This window comes from Lactuca sativa, chromosome 8, assembly GCF_002870075.4.
Source record: "Lactuca sativa cultivar Salinas chromosome 8, Lsat_Salinas_v11, whole genome shotgun sequence".
Taxonomy (NCBI): Eukaryota; Viridiplantae; Streptophyta; class Magnoliopsida; order Asterales; family Asteraceae; genus Lactuca; species Lactuca sativa.
Window position 1 is genome coordinate 198,548,311 of NC_056630.2, and position 14,367 is coordinate 198,562,677.

Genomic DNA, 14,367 nt, shown 5'->3' on the forward strand with positions numbered 1-14,367 from the left:
CACTATATTAATGCAATGGTTGTTGTCGCTTGTTTTTACTATTATGCAATTGTTATGATACTGTACATGACGTCCTCCACCCCAGAACGTATTCCGCCGTTCTCGGTTTTGGGGTGTGACTAAAACTCATAGTAACAACTCATATCTCTAGGTTTGAAGAATATAAGATATTATCATCTCATGATCACTCTTGATAAAATCCATTAAGTGATTCAATGAGCACAGGTTGAATCCAATACTCAGAACTTATGAGCACTCATGAGTGTTGTAGCACCACTTTGTCCACCAACTTGGACCTCTACAAACCAACCCTTGACAGTCTTGATTCATATCTACTTCCAACATATGATCGACTGTGGATGGTTTGAATAACTTAATCATTCAGGAAGAGCGACTTAGTTATTCTGGAAGTCAAAACACGCAAAGTGTAACATAAGAATAAATGAATCAAATATGGTATCAAACCCTATGAATATAAATAAACACTTTTATTTATCACCATACTGATTACTCATTATTCATTGTTTCGGTTTTATCAACTTTATACTTGAATTAAAAACATGTGTACACTATGTTTTTCTTAAACAATAGCTTTGCCATACACCATGTGTGCACTCTATGTTTGTCTATGATCCTTACTTTGTGAACTAGATCGATTGAACATAATTTCAATGATTCTCTTTTCAAACTCCCAAATCGTTATCAAAAAAATTTAAGAGCTCCAAATTCCTATTATTTATCGAAATCTGTTTAGATTTTAAACTTATATGCACTAAATCTCTTCTAATGATCATGCACAAAGTCACAACGACTTGTCAACAGACATTACAGAGTATTCTAATGGAGATCAACTCCATGAAACAAAGGCTCATATTGCATTAAGTTTTCTAACACAAATAAATTCCACCTATCGAGACAACTCCATATTCCCATTTTGACTACCACTTTTGAACAAGAGTTGCCTCTTTACAGACTATGTCAATATGGTCCTTCCAATATTAACAGTATACTTCCAACTGTCCTTGACCAACCAATCTTTGGTAAAACATTAGATTGTCCTCGACAATTGCTTAATCACTTTAGTCATATCCAATTCTAAACCTTTTCCCTCCTTTATGCCCTAAGACATTTGGAAAATTTAGAGAGGATAAATATTATAGCGCATGTAATCAATCTTGTACCCAAAGCAAATGGGACACGATTCATGATGCCACACATAAAGACATGATTCTAGACCAGTCTTTTGCTACAATATTTTTATTTGCTATGTTCTAAAAAAATTGACTATGAAGAGGGATGTCGTAATCATAATCGAATTTTAAGAACACAAAATATAGAATTTCCTTTAGTTCAACCAATCCATCATGAAATTCATATATATATATATATATATATATATATATATATATATATATATATATTGTTGACTAAAGATGATTAAAATCTCAATCTAAGCTTAAATCTCACTCTAACCTTTTTAGAATTGACATGAAGTATAATTTTCTCTCCCTTAATTATAACAAAACAACTTTTTCAACCCCTGCAGCCTCACGAATTGAAACTTTTGTTTTCTATAATTAACATTGCTAACTTGCAAAATGTATCATAATTATCATGCTCCCACTAACATGATGATTATTAGCATAAAACTTATGCTCCCACTAGCTTTGACAAGTATCCAGAAAACAGATGGACTTCTAGAAGTCAATACTTTATTGACTTTCTTACCAAAGTTTAGATTTCTGATACTAGATTGCTTTGATAAGACTTTATCAAAATCATACACCTTATTTTAGATAACTCATAGGTGTGTCTAAACAATTTTAGAACTATGAAAAGGGATGTCGTAATCATAGTTTCAATTGTTTAGACTTTTGCCATTTCTCATAAGTCCATGTTAGTGTGTCGGATAACCATGCACGCTCCACTAATGACTTTCAGAATGAAAAGATTACAATTGCTATCTTACTTAAAATCTACTTAGTGGAAGTGTTTCCTCACCATCATTTTCATGAATCGAAGAGAAACCTTATGACCCTTAGATTTTATGGTGTATGTGTTCTTATCCACGTGAATTTGTCAAAACCATAATCACAAGACTAGGTTAGTGACAAATCCTAACTCATATAGATTGAACTTGTGTAATCTTAACATCTTGCCACCTGGCAGCACAAGGGTCTGTCGTTGCTTCCAAGTAGTTATGCAAACAATTGAGAACATGTAGAACTCAAATGTTCTAGCCAACTTAACTGGAATGGGAATAGAAATGTCAACACAATAGGTTATAAACGTCTAGTTGTGTGCTAGTGATGAAATACAAGTTTTATTCTTGATTAGTTCTTGAAACTATATCAGGATCTGTTAGACTCCCACTGTCTTCTTGGCCTATAATACTTGCTTGCCAAATATTCAAGGAAATAGTGTGGATTCTAATTAAGACTAACACTTCACACAATTGGCCTTAGTTGGTCTTTGTTTTATCCAAAACATCACAACTTTCCAATTTCAAATGTACAAGAGTAGAAAACTTTTACTCTTACATTTAACAAGTGTTATAAACCTTTTTTAAGATATGTCACTCAAGTTACAATCTTGGAGTATGACTCTAAGATTTGTTTTGGAACGAAGTATGACTCATCTTCTTAATTTAACCACTTCAACAATTCACGACTCCTCTTCTTAGCTATCAGAATGCACTTAGAGGATGAATTGTGATAAGGTCTCTTAATGATTAAGATGATCATATGTACATGATACTAAAGTACTCCCCCATCTTTTCAGATTTGAGAAACTTTTACCCTTTTGCCTAATTTGATTCTTCTTATTCGCTCTGCCATACATTTGGAACTTTTCCAATGTCTAAGAGTTATACTTAATCTTGTAAGTATAATCATATTTACTAAACTTAGTAAATCATGACGAATAGTCTTATCCATCTTTTGTGGTGAACTTTGGCTAGTGCACAAGAATGTGTACTTGATCCCTTAGTCCTTCTCTTGGGTCACATATACATGTGAACAAGGAACTAGTCTTAATTTTCCAAAATGAAACTTCTCATACATCATACTATACAACTTGTATGATTCCAAGTTTGGGTCGAATTGAAACTTGGGTGATGAGAATCTTTCCTTATTTGGTAAATTTAGACACTACCACAAACGAAAGAATCAAATTCATATTTCCAATATTGCTAGAAACATACAAACATCAAGTTTTCATAAATGCCATTGCAAGGAGATATAAAGTAAAACTTTTATTTATTTATAAAAATGCGGAAAACCTTTTCCTTACAATGCAACTTGAAATGAAAACTATATTATTACATGTTTCCTAGCAATTTATCATAACACCTAAAAGTAGCTCAAGAATCCGATCTTCAACCAAGCGATTGAAATCCATTTTCGCGATCAGATTCGGCATACTCTTTTCTTTAAGTTTCCTTCCCTTGGCTTGATCCTGCTAAATATCAAAATGCAACCGAGTCACATTTTGTATTAAGAATCATCATCTGGGAACTTAACAGAGTTAGATAGTGGACTTACTTGAAGCAGAGTCAAACTTTTTGATTCTTCTTTCTTTTTGGTAGCTTAGGCAGCTTCTCTTCCAATTCCCCTTTTCTTCAAAATGAAAACATATAGACTCTTCGGGAATCGTACAAAAGGCTATTCTAGACTTAGACTTTCTCTTTACCTTCCGGTCAACCAGGCTGACCAAGGCCGATCCCTTTCCATTGGGAAGAGAAAGCTTTTCTGGACTTCCAATGTTACCATTGTCCATATCCATGGAAGTTTAAGAAATAGACCTTCCATCCATATTTGCTTGACTATTACACCAAATCATTTCTTATTCAACAGCAATAAGCAAATAAGAAAGATCCATTAGGGTCATGTTGTGACCTAGTCAATAGCCAACTTCCTTAGGACAATGACACCCAACATTCTCAACCTGTCAATGTGTAACTTTAGTCCTAAGACATGAGTACACTTAGGACTTCCACCTTTATCTTTCATTGTGGATAGGGATTGAGTGATCTTGAACTGTTTAAGTCTTTGAGCTTGTGGGTCAAGGAAAATAATTGGAGGAGGTGGAGGAAGAGAAGTATGATTTCCATGAGCCAAACTCAGGAAGTCATATTCATTAGGAAACCTTGGTTTGGGAAGATCATTGTTCTCTAAACCAGACATCAACAATGGGAGAAATTCAAGTAAAGTTTATTTAAGTCCTTAATATAACACCCAATATGAAATATTAAGGCTAGGACCCAACAAACTATTTTATAACTTGGAAGAGGGATGCTGTAATCCAAGCAATAAAATATTTGAAGGTAGGTGAATGACAATTCATGAATTTCCATCAAGATAAACGAAATGTATTATTAGGTTTTAATTGGTTTTGAAACTCCTAGATTCTTTTGAGATTCATTGAATTTTTCAACGGCATGTTTGAATCTCGAGTGTGCCCTTCATGTTTTGTGACTGGGATGATGTGGATCACAAAACAAAGTGTGAAGTAACCATGCAAATATACTTGGTACCCTTAATATTTACCCCTCAATCGACGTGCCGGTTAACCACACACGCTCCAACGATACTATGATAAACATTGAGTTACCCTTTGCCTACCTTGTTAAGTCCAGGTTAGTGTGCCGATTAACCACACACGCTCCTCTAACGGCTTAAACAAAGTGGCAAAGTGTAATTTCATGGATTAGAACCTTATTCACATTTTCCTAAGTAACTAAGATTGGGAATTTATAAATGTTTAGTTACATAGTATTTATCATTATACTTATAATGAAGGGAGAATTATAGTCCTTGTCATACCTGTTCGGCTAACGACCCTCTACCGGTCAAGGAAGCGGTGGGTGAGAGTGGACACCCATTAACCTACCATTTTATAGGCAATAACCTTATATCCCCCCTTATAGACCGGCTTCATGAATGAGGCCTACTAATGGTAAGACGACTTGCTCTTATACATATAATATATTAAACTTTTAATACTATAATAGTATAAGAGTGTATTTAAGACATTTAAAATACTTGGTGGTTTAATCTATTAATTAAACTATAGTCTTAATTTAATTAAACTTAAATCATGTCATTATGGAATTATTAATTCTCTTTTAATTAAACACGTTAATTATCTATTAATGAAGTCCATAAGAGTTAATTGAATTATTCAATAAAACATCATAATTCCAATTATTAAATTCAAAATTAAAACCATTTAATTAATTGTTTAATTTATGAACCCAAGAGTTTTAGAATTCAATTCTTTTTTTTTTTCATAAAAACTTTTTCCAAATTCTAAAACTTGAGGGCAAGTTATGTAACTCTTGAAAACTTTTGGAATCCATAACTTATGGAGTTTAGTGTTTGTTTTATGATGAAACTTTTCTTGTTCCATAACTTAAGAATAAGTTATAGAATTCTTTAAAACATTAAGACCAAGTTTTGTAACTCCATAAAAAAACTTTGAAACAATTTTTTTTAAAACCTTTTAATATCCATAACTTACGGAGGTTTCAAAAAACTCTTTAGATCAAACTTTTAAAACCAATAAAATAATCATATCATTTTATCTTTTACTAAATTTGACCTAATTCAACTCATATAGAAAATGATTCAAATTTTACTAATAATTAGTTTTTCACAAAAACAAGTAATTATCTTAAAATTTGACAAACGTCATGTTTTTTTTTTCCTTTTTTTCCAACTTTGAAAATAAAACATTTGCATCAATATAACAGAAAACAACCCATGGCTCTGATACCACTATTGGGTTTTGAGCATTCTAACACTTCTATGGTGTACATGCAATCCTATAAACCTTGGATCTATGTTTTCTCTATTATACATGCAAATATTAACTATTCCAAGGTTTCATCCTAACTAGCATATTATGAAGCACCTATACTACAAAGTTCTAGTTAGATGACATACCTTTTGATGTAGCTTGATGTCTTCAAGATTTAAGAGCTTAGCCCCAATAGTGTGGAAGCCTCAAATGGAATCACAAATCACCAAAACACTTTGGAAGAACTTGATAGAATATGTATGCACACTAAAATCGGCCCACTCTTATTTTCACACACTTGTGCCAATTTTGTGAGCCAATGACCCCTTTATATATTATGGAGGATTAAGGTTAAATCCATGTAAAGCCTAATACCCATAACCTTTCATTTACATAGGATCCATGGGTTAAAAGCTTCATGGACTATCAATAAAAGCTTAGCCCAACCTAAATGAACTTGGCTCATTGCATATATATAAGAGTCCATATTTAATTAGTTACTTTTGATCACTTAATTAATTCTAAATTAATTCTTGATCAATACTAATTAGATAATATGATTCCATATTAATATATTAGAACTTATAATATATTAATATTAATCATAAATATACTATTCTCAAAAGACTATCCATTTAAATTGTGCCGGTGAAGTACAACCCAAACAGACCATGCCATGTCGGGTCATGTACATACCAAATATAGTTATGGACTTAGACATTAATCCAACAGCTTGCTGAGTGTGACTTCCTCCATGTTCATGTGGTATGTCATGCGGAGTTGATCATAACACGAAGGTAAGGAGTGCAAAATGATGTCAATTGCCAACTCCTCAGGGAAGTTTACATTTAATTTCTACAAGCGGTCCACAGACCTTTGCATTTTCTTCATGTGGCCCCTGATGGGTTCACAATCCTTCATTCGGGTTGTTATCATGGAGGAGATGATTTCATATCGCTCTTGACGAGCACTCTGATGGTAGCGGTCCATCAAATCCTGGTGCAACTCAAAAGGATAGTAGTCCTCGTAGGACTTTTGGAGCTCGGTTGTCATAGTGGGCAACATGATGCATTCCACTTTGGTAGCATCTCTTTCATGTGCCTCATATGCAGTGACCTCCTCAGGAGTTGTAGTCGGCTTAAGATCCTTAAGCTCCTTGTCGAGGACATATTCTTTTTCCTCATAACAAGTGACCATCCTGATGTTCCGGATTCAATCCATAAAGTTGGAACCATCGAAGATGACTCTCCCACAAAGGTTCATGGGAGAGAATGAGTCAGTAGGGTTAGAACCCGAAGCATTCTTGGAAGACATCTGAAAAGAAGAAAGACAAGTTTAGATTAGATATATTGAGTCCTTAATAAGACACCCAAATGTAATATTAAGGGTAGGACCCAACATAATATATTATAACTTAGAAGAGGGATGTCGTAATCTAAGTTATACTTTATTTGAAGGTAGGTGAATGACGATTCACTAATTTCCACCATGAAAACAAAATGGATTATTAGTTTTAATTGGTTTGAAATTCCTAGATTCTTTTGAGATTCATTGAACTTTTCAATGCCATGTTTCAATCTCGATTGTGCCCTTCAAGTTTTGAGACTGGGATGCCGACGATCACAAAACAAGGTGTGAATAACCATGCAAATTCACTTATTACCCTTAATATCATCCCCTAATCGATGTGTCGGTTAACCATACACGCTCCACCGATCTATGATAAACATTAAGTCACCCTTTGTTGTCCTTACTAGCCCAAGTTAGTGTGTCAGTTAACCACACACGCTCCACCAACGACTTGGTAAGGTACAAAGTGTGAATTTCATGGGTTAGCACCATTTTTCACATTTTCATAAAGTAACTAAGATTGGGAATTATTAAAATATTTAGTTACTTTATAATAATCATTATACTTTCAATGAGAATTAAAGTCATTGTCCTACTCGTTCGGCTAACGACCCTCCACCGATCAAGGAAGCAGTCGGTGAGAATGGACACCCATTAAGCTTCCATTTTATATGCAACAACCTTATACCCCCTTATAGACCGGCTTCGTGAATGAGGTCTACTAACGGTAAAACGACTTGATCTTATACATACATATATATATATATATATATATATATATATATATATATATATATATATATATATATATATATATATATATATATATATATATATATATATATATATATTAACCATTAATCTTATAATAGTATAAGGGTTGAATTTTAACTTTTAAAATCCTAAGGGTTGGAATTTAAAATGTGTGTGTTTTTACATATTCAAAACTTGAGGGCAAGTTTTGAAACTCTTCAAAACTTGTCATTTCATAACTTATGAGTTAAGGGTTCATAAAAGTGAATACTCTTCATTTTTATATAACTTATGTGTTTTAAATGTTCATTCAAAAGAGGTGACCTTTGGAAAACCATAACTTAAGGACAAATTATGGATTCCATTAAAACACATAATTGATCAAGAATTAATCATTAAACAATTTAGCAAGTAATTCCTATGATCTATCAATAACTCATAAGAACATGAATATACATATCAAAATTTCAAGAACATATGAACACATATAAACATAGAATTTTGATATTAGCCATTGTAAATGGATTAGAACAACCATTACACCATTTAAAACAGGCTTTAAAACATCAAAACAGTTTAGGGTAATGTTTCTAGTCCATTTCCAGCAGCAAAAATCGAAAATCTGCACTCTGCCTGGCCAACTCGTTGGGTGCAAGAACTGACTCGTCGAGTTGGTTGAATATACGCTTGGACTCTTCGATTCCCCCCATGGACTCGGCGAGTCCCCTGTGCAGACAGCAAGAATTTCGACTTTTTCAACAGTTTGCATCAAGTATTCAAGAAAACAATCCTAGGCTCTGATACCACTGTTGGGTTTTGAGCATCCTAACACTCATATGGTGTACATGCAACCATAAAACCCTGGATCTATGTTTTACTATGAATACATACAGCAATTATTTTTCCAATGTTCATAACCTATCTAGGATGGCATTGGGAACATTAAACATAATGGCTAGAAGAATTACATACCTTTCAATAGTGAGTTGAGTCCTTGGAGTTTGAGAGCCAAGCACCAATAATGTTGATGGCTCAAATGGAAATCACCAATCACCACAAACATGGAAAAACCTTATGAGAATGTATGTAGCTTATAGAAATCGGCCACCTCTTTGCACACACATAACTAGTGCTATTTCAAGCATCACAAGCTTCTTTATATAGTGTGGGGAATTAGGGTTACATCCATGTAAAACCTAATACCCATGAATCTTCCTTTCCAAGGATCCATGCGTTTAGAGCTCCATGGACTATATATGGACTCCAATGCATGCCAACCCCATTCCAAATGAGTATTAGCCCACACTTATACAAATACAAGAGCCCACATTTAATTAGAAACCTTTTTTATCACCAAATTAGTTCTAAATTAATTTATGATCAATACTAATTAAATAATATGATTTCATATTAGTATATTATAACTTATAATATATTAACAAATCATAAACATACAATTCTCAAAGGTTTAACCATAAATAGTTCAGGTGAAGTGCAACCCAAATGGACCATGTCGGGTCGGGTCAAGTATATACCAAATAAAGTTATGGACTTAGACACCTTATCCAACAGTATGTGCACCATAGGATGTTGTATTATACCAAAACCCAACAGTTCCAACCGCCATTGGTACTCTTAACTTCGTGCTATTTTTCATTCCAAATTCTTTGTATATTTTTCTTTATTGATGAAAATTCCTTCTCTGCTTTGATGAATGTTTAAACCAAGAAAATTATTGATTTTACCCATCATGCTCATTTCGAATTGGCTTTTCATCAAACTTTTGAATTCACTAGACAAAGCAGGGTCACTAGAGCCAAAAATAATATCATCGACATAAATTTGAACAATCATTAGATGATTCCCAACTTTCTTTCGAAATAATGTGGGGTCAAATGATCCTTGTTTAAATTTCGATTGTTTTAAGAAACTGGTAAGAGTTGCATACCATGCTCTTGGTGCTTGTTATAACTCATATACTGCTTTATCTAAAATGTAAACATGATTAGGATATTCTTCATTCACGAAACCTGGAGGTTGTTAGACATAAACTGTTTTTTCGAGTTCACCATTGAGAAAAGCACATTTCACATCCATTTGATAAACATCAAAATCTATGTGAGCTGCATAAGCCAAAAATATTCGAACAGCCTCGAGTCTTGCGACAGGGGCAAAGGTTTCTTCATAATCGATACCTTCTTGATGAGAATAACCTTTAACAACTAATTGTGCTTTGTTTCGAATAATATTCCCATCTTTGTCGGTTTTGTTTTTGAACATCCATTTTAATCCGACAAATGAAACATCATTAGGTTTAGGAATTAATCTCCAAACCTTGTTTCGTTTAAATTCAACTAATTCATATTGCATTGCAACAACCCAATCTGAGTGTTCCATTACAACCTTAACTGTCTTTGGTTCAATTTTGGAAATGAAAACATTAAACATGCAAAATTCTTGATGAGTATCAATACCTCATTCTTTGCACGAATTTGAGCTCTAGTCAAAACTCCATCTTGTGGATTTCCAATGACTTGTTCTTTCGGATGATTTCTTGTCCACTTTTCCAATGGTGGATATGCTGGATCAAATTCCAAAGGTGCATCTTCATACATTTCTTCATTTTCAGATCCTGCAACCGAAATATTATCATTTATCTCATGAAATTCATCATTTTGATCAAGATTTATGGTTTCATTATCATCATGCTCCTCTCAACATAATTCTCATTATGATGCTCCCCCTCGAAACTTCCATTTACTCTACTATTTTCCCATTTGAAAGGATGCTCCCCCTCAACATGAGAAGGATTATGTAAACACTCCCCCTCCATATGAGTATCTTGCATACTTTCGCCATTAGCAGATGTCTCTGATATGATTTTTCGAATCATCAGAATGTTTCGAAGATTCACGAATTTGATTATCAACAGCATGGACTTCAGCATCAACAACACTGTATGGAACACCAAAAATTAAATCATAATCAAATTCAGATGAATTAGTTTCTTCAGTTTCATCAGTTGATTCATTAAGAATTGGTTTTTGTTCAAATTGTTTTTCAACTTGTTTCACGAAGTAATCATCAAAAGTGAGATTAAACTTTTCTTCAACTTTACGAGTTTGTTTGTTTAACACTCTGTATGCAACTGAACTGTTCGAATATCCCAAAAATATTCCTTCATCAGCTTTAGCTTGAAATTTTGAAAGATTATCTTTGAGATTCATTATAAAACACCTGCAACCAAAAACATGAAAGAATTTGACATTAGATTTTCGGTTATTGATTATTTCATACGGAGTTATATTGAAACGTCTATGAATGAAAGATCTATTCTGAGTAAAACATGTTGTCGAAATTGCTTCTGCCCATAAGTATTGAGGAAGATTCGTATATGTCAACATTGTCCTCGCCGCTTCGCAAAGAGACCTATTTCTCCTTTCGACCACTCCATTTTTTTGAGGTGTATAGGGCGAAGAAAAGTTATGTGAAATTCCTTTTTCTGTTAAGTACGAATCCAGCACTTTGTTCTTAAACTCAGAACCATTATCACTTTTGATTTTTCGAACTTTCTTCTTCAGACTTATCTCAATTTTCTTGATAAATTCGATCATTGTTTGAGCGACTTCAGATTTTAACTTGAGAAAATACACCCACGTAAATCGTGAAAAATCATCAACAATAACCAAAATGTACCGTTTCTTGTTGAGTGTTTCAACAGTTGATGGTCCACAAAGGTCAATATGAAGAAATTCCAACGGTTCAACAATTTTCGAATCAATGACAATTGGATGCCTTTTACGATGTTGTTTTCCTTGTTCGCAAGCTGCACATAAAGTATCATTATCAAACTTTAACACAGGTAAACCTTGAACAAGATCTTCTGCAACCAATTTATTTAAATTTCAAAAGTTTAAATGAGATAAACGATCATAGTAAACCTCAGTCATTTCATTCTCTTTTTGTTTGAACTCCTTTAGTTCCACAAGACACTGCTTAACTGAGTTAATCTTCGTTTTCTCACTTCCCTGATACTTTTCCTTAAGAGTATTCCATATATCTTTTTCAGTTTTACAACCACGGATGTAGTTGTAAACAACAGGTGGCAAAGCACCTCTCAGCTCTCTCATACAATGCTTCTCATTGTTTTTCAGCCTTGTTGCTTGTTCTTCTACTGCAAAAGTTGATCCAGATGATCCTAAATTTTGAGCATTCAGTGGTGGTTGAACACTTCCTTTGATACAATTCCATAACTCTTCATCCAATCCATTGAGATAGTCTTCCATACGATCCACCCATTAATCGTAGTAATCTGGAATCAGCATTTGAATTTTTGTTGATGATTCAAGCAGATGAGAATACGATGTCATCGTGTTCATGTTGAAGTTTTCCATTGTTGTACGGATGAGAATTTTCAGAAAACTTTGAGAAACTTGAAGATTGAAAGAATGAAATGATCAGAAACTTGAAATCGATCACTCGATTAAACAATTCGAATACAAAATCTAAACAAAACTGTAGATCTAAGACGATTTTCAGAATCGAAATGTGCGGAACCTTTTGAGACAAACTTAGACTCAAAAACGAACAATTCAAATGAAAATCAGATCATTGCAGTTTGATTCCTGCTCTGATACCAATTGAAGAAAAATTGTAACAAGTAATTGAAAGTAAATCAGAGTAATTCAAGTATTGATCAAGAATGAACACACGATGTAAATATGATCTGGTTTCAGTTTCTATTACTTTCACAGAACTTGAGTACAAAAACAGAAAACATAATTGGGGAAAACTCTCTTACCTACACTCAAGTTCAGAACCTATTTATAGGATACTGAAAGTACAAAAAATACTAAGGACTAAACATTAAGTTTCGACTAAACAAGTGCCTTAGTAAATACATACAAAATTACAAAACAAACACTTGACTCTTTACAATATTTCGACCCTAACATCAAACCCATCAGATGTTGTAAGGACTAAAAGTAAGTATTGAGGAACTAATATGATAGAATTCTCATTTTGACAACTTTATGGGATCAATAATTAAACAGACATGCTCTGGTGATGTCAAAAATAGTCATATGAAGAATTACCTGATCGGAGGAGATCTAACAGAAGGATCACCGAAACCGAGTTGATAAAGGCGAAAAGGAGATCAGTAATGGAGATGTGAGCATCCACAATCAAAAGCAGCCAAGGAAGGGCACATAAATACTTTCATGACGGAGGCGTCACCATGATGACGGGGCTGATTCAAGAGATGTAAAAACGGAGACATTTGTTGACAATGAATCCAGAATCGTTAACTAATCCAGAATATAGAAAAAAAAAGAGGTGGGAGGATTGTAGAGACAAACGCAATCTCAAATCGACAGTGTTGTACAGGTCGAACCCTAAATCGGCGAAAACGCAAAATTAAGACTCAATGGGGAATTCAAACAACGAAGCATTTCAGTTGACGTAAAATCGACGAAGAGTCAGTCGACGTAAAATCGACAAAGAGTCCAGCGAATGGAGTAACAAGTGAGAAATGAAGAACTTAGGAGGGAGGCGGAGCAACGAGTTAGAAAATGAGAGACGATAACGGTGGATAGGAACCTGTAAACCCAGAGCAAGAAGTCGACCGGAAGAAACTGGAATAATGGTTGCCTTTTTGTACTTCGAGAAATTGAAAACGGTAAGAAAAACGTTTACTACATGCACTGTTCATAAGAACATTATGCTTTTATTATTATTATTTACTACATGCACTGTTCATAAGAACATTATGCTTTTATTATTATTATTATTATTATTATTATTATTAAAACTATAAATAAATAGTAGGAGGGATACAATGGGAAAACGTGTATTAAATACACTCTTGTTTTCCATATTTCTTTCTTTTCCACAATGATTATAGCATTGATCCATGAAATGGTTGATAAGAACTATTTGTAACTCTTAACCAATGATAGAACACTTGGTATGCATTACTAGCCAATTTTGAATCAAATCCTGGGGACAACTATAACGCACAACCCAAGATGAACTTCATTATTAAAACAGAAAATATGTCAAAATGAAGAAAAGAACGAATTTTCGTTTTCCCATTGTATCCCTCCTACAACTATCAACTAATCTGCTACGTCCACATTCACCTAGTAATTATTTATATTTTTAATAATAATAATAATAATAATAATAATAATAATAATAATAATAATAATAATAGTTTTGTTTGTAGAAAAGTCTTAAATATTTTTGTTTATAGAAAAGTCCTAATATTTTTTATTTATAAAAAAGTCCCAATATTTTGGGTTAGTTTACGAAATAGTTCCAAATTAATTTGGTACCGGTTTCAACCGGTCAAAAATGGTTAAATTGCAAATTTTTGCCGGTTTTCAGAACTTTTTCGTTCAAAATGAAAATTTAAGACTAAAGTGTAACTTTTTCGTAAATATTTGGACTTTTTTTAAGATT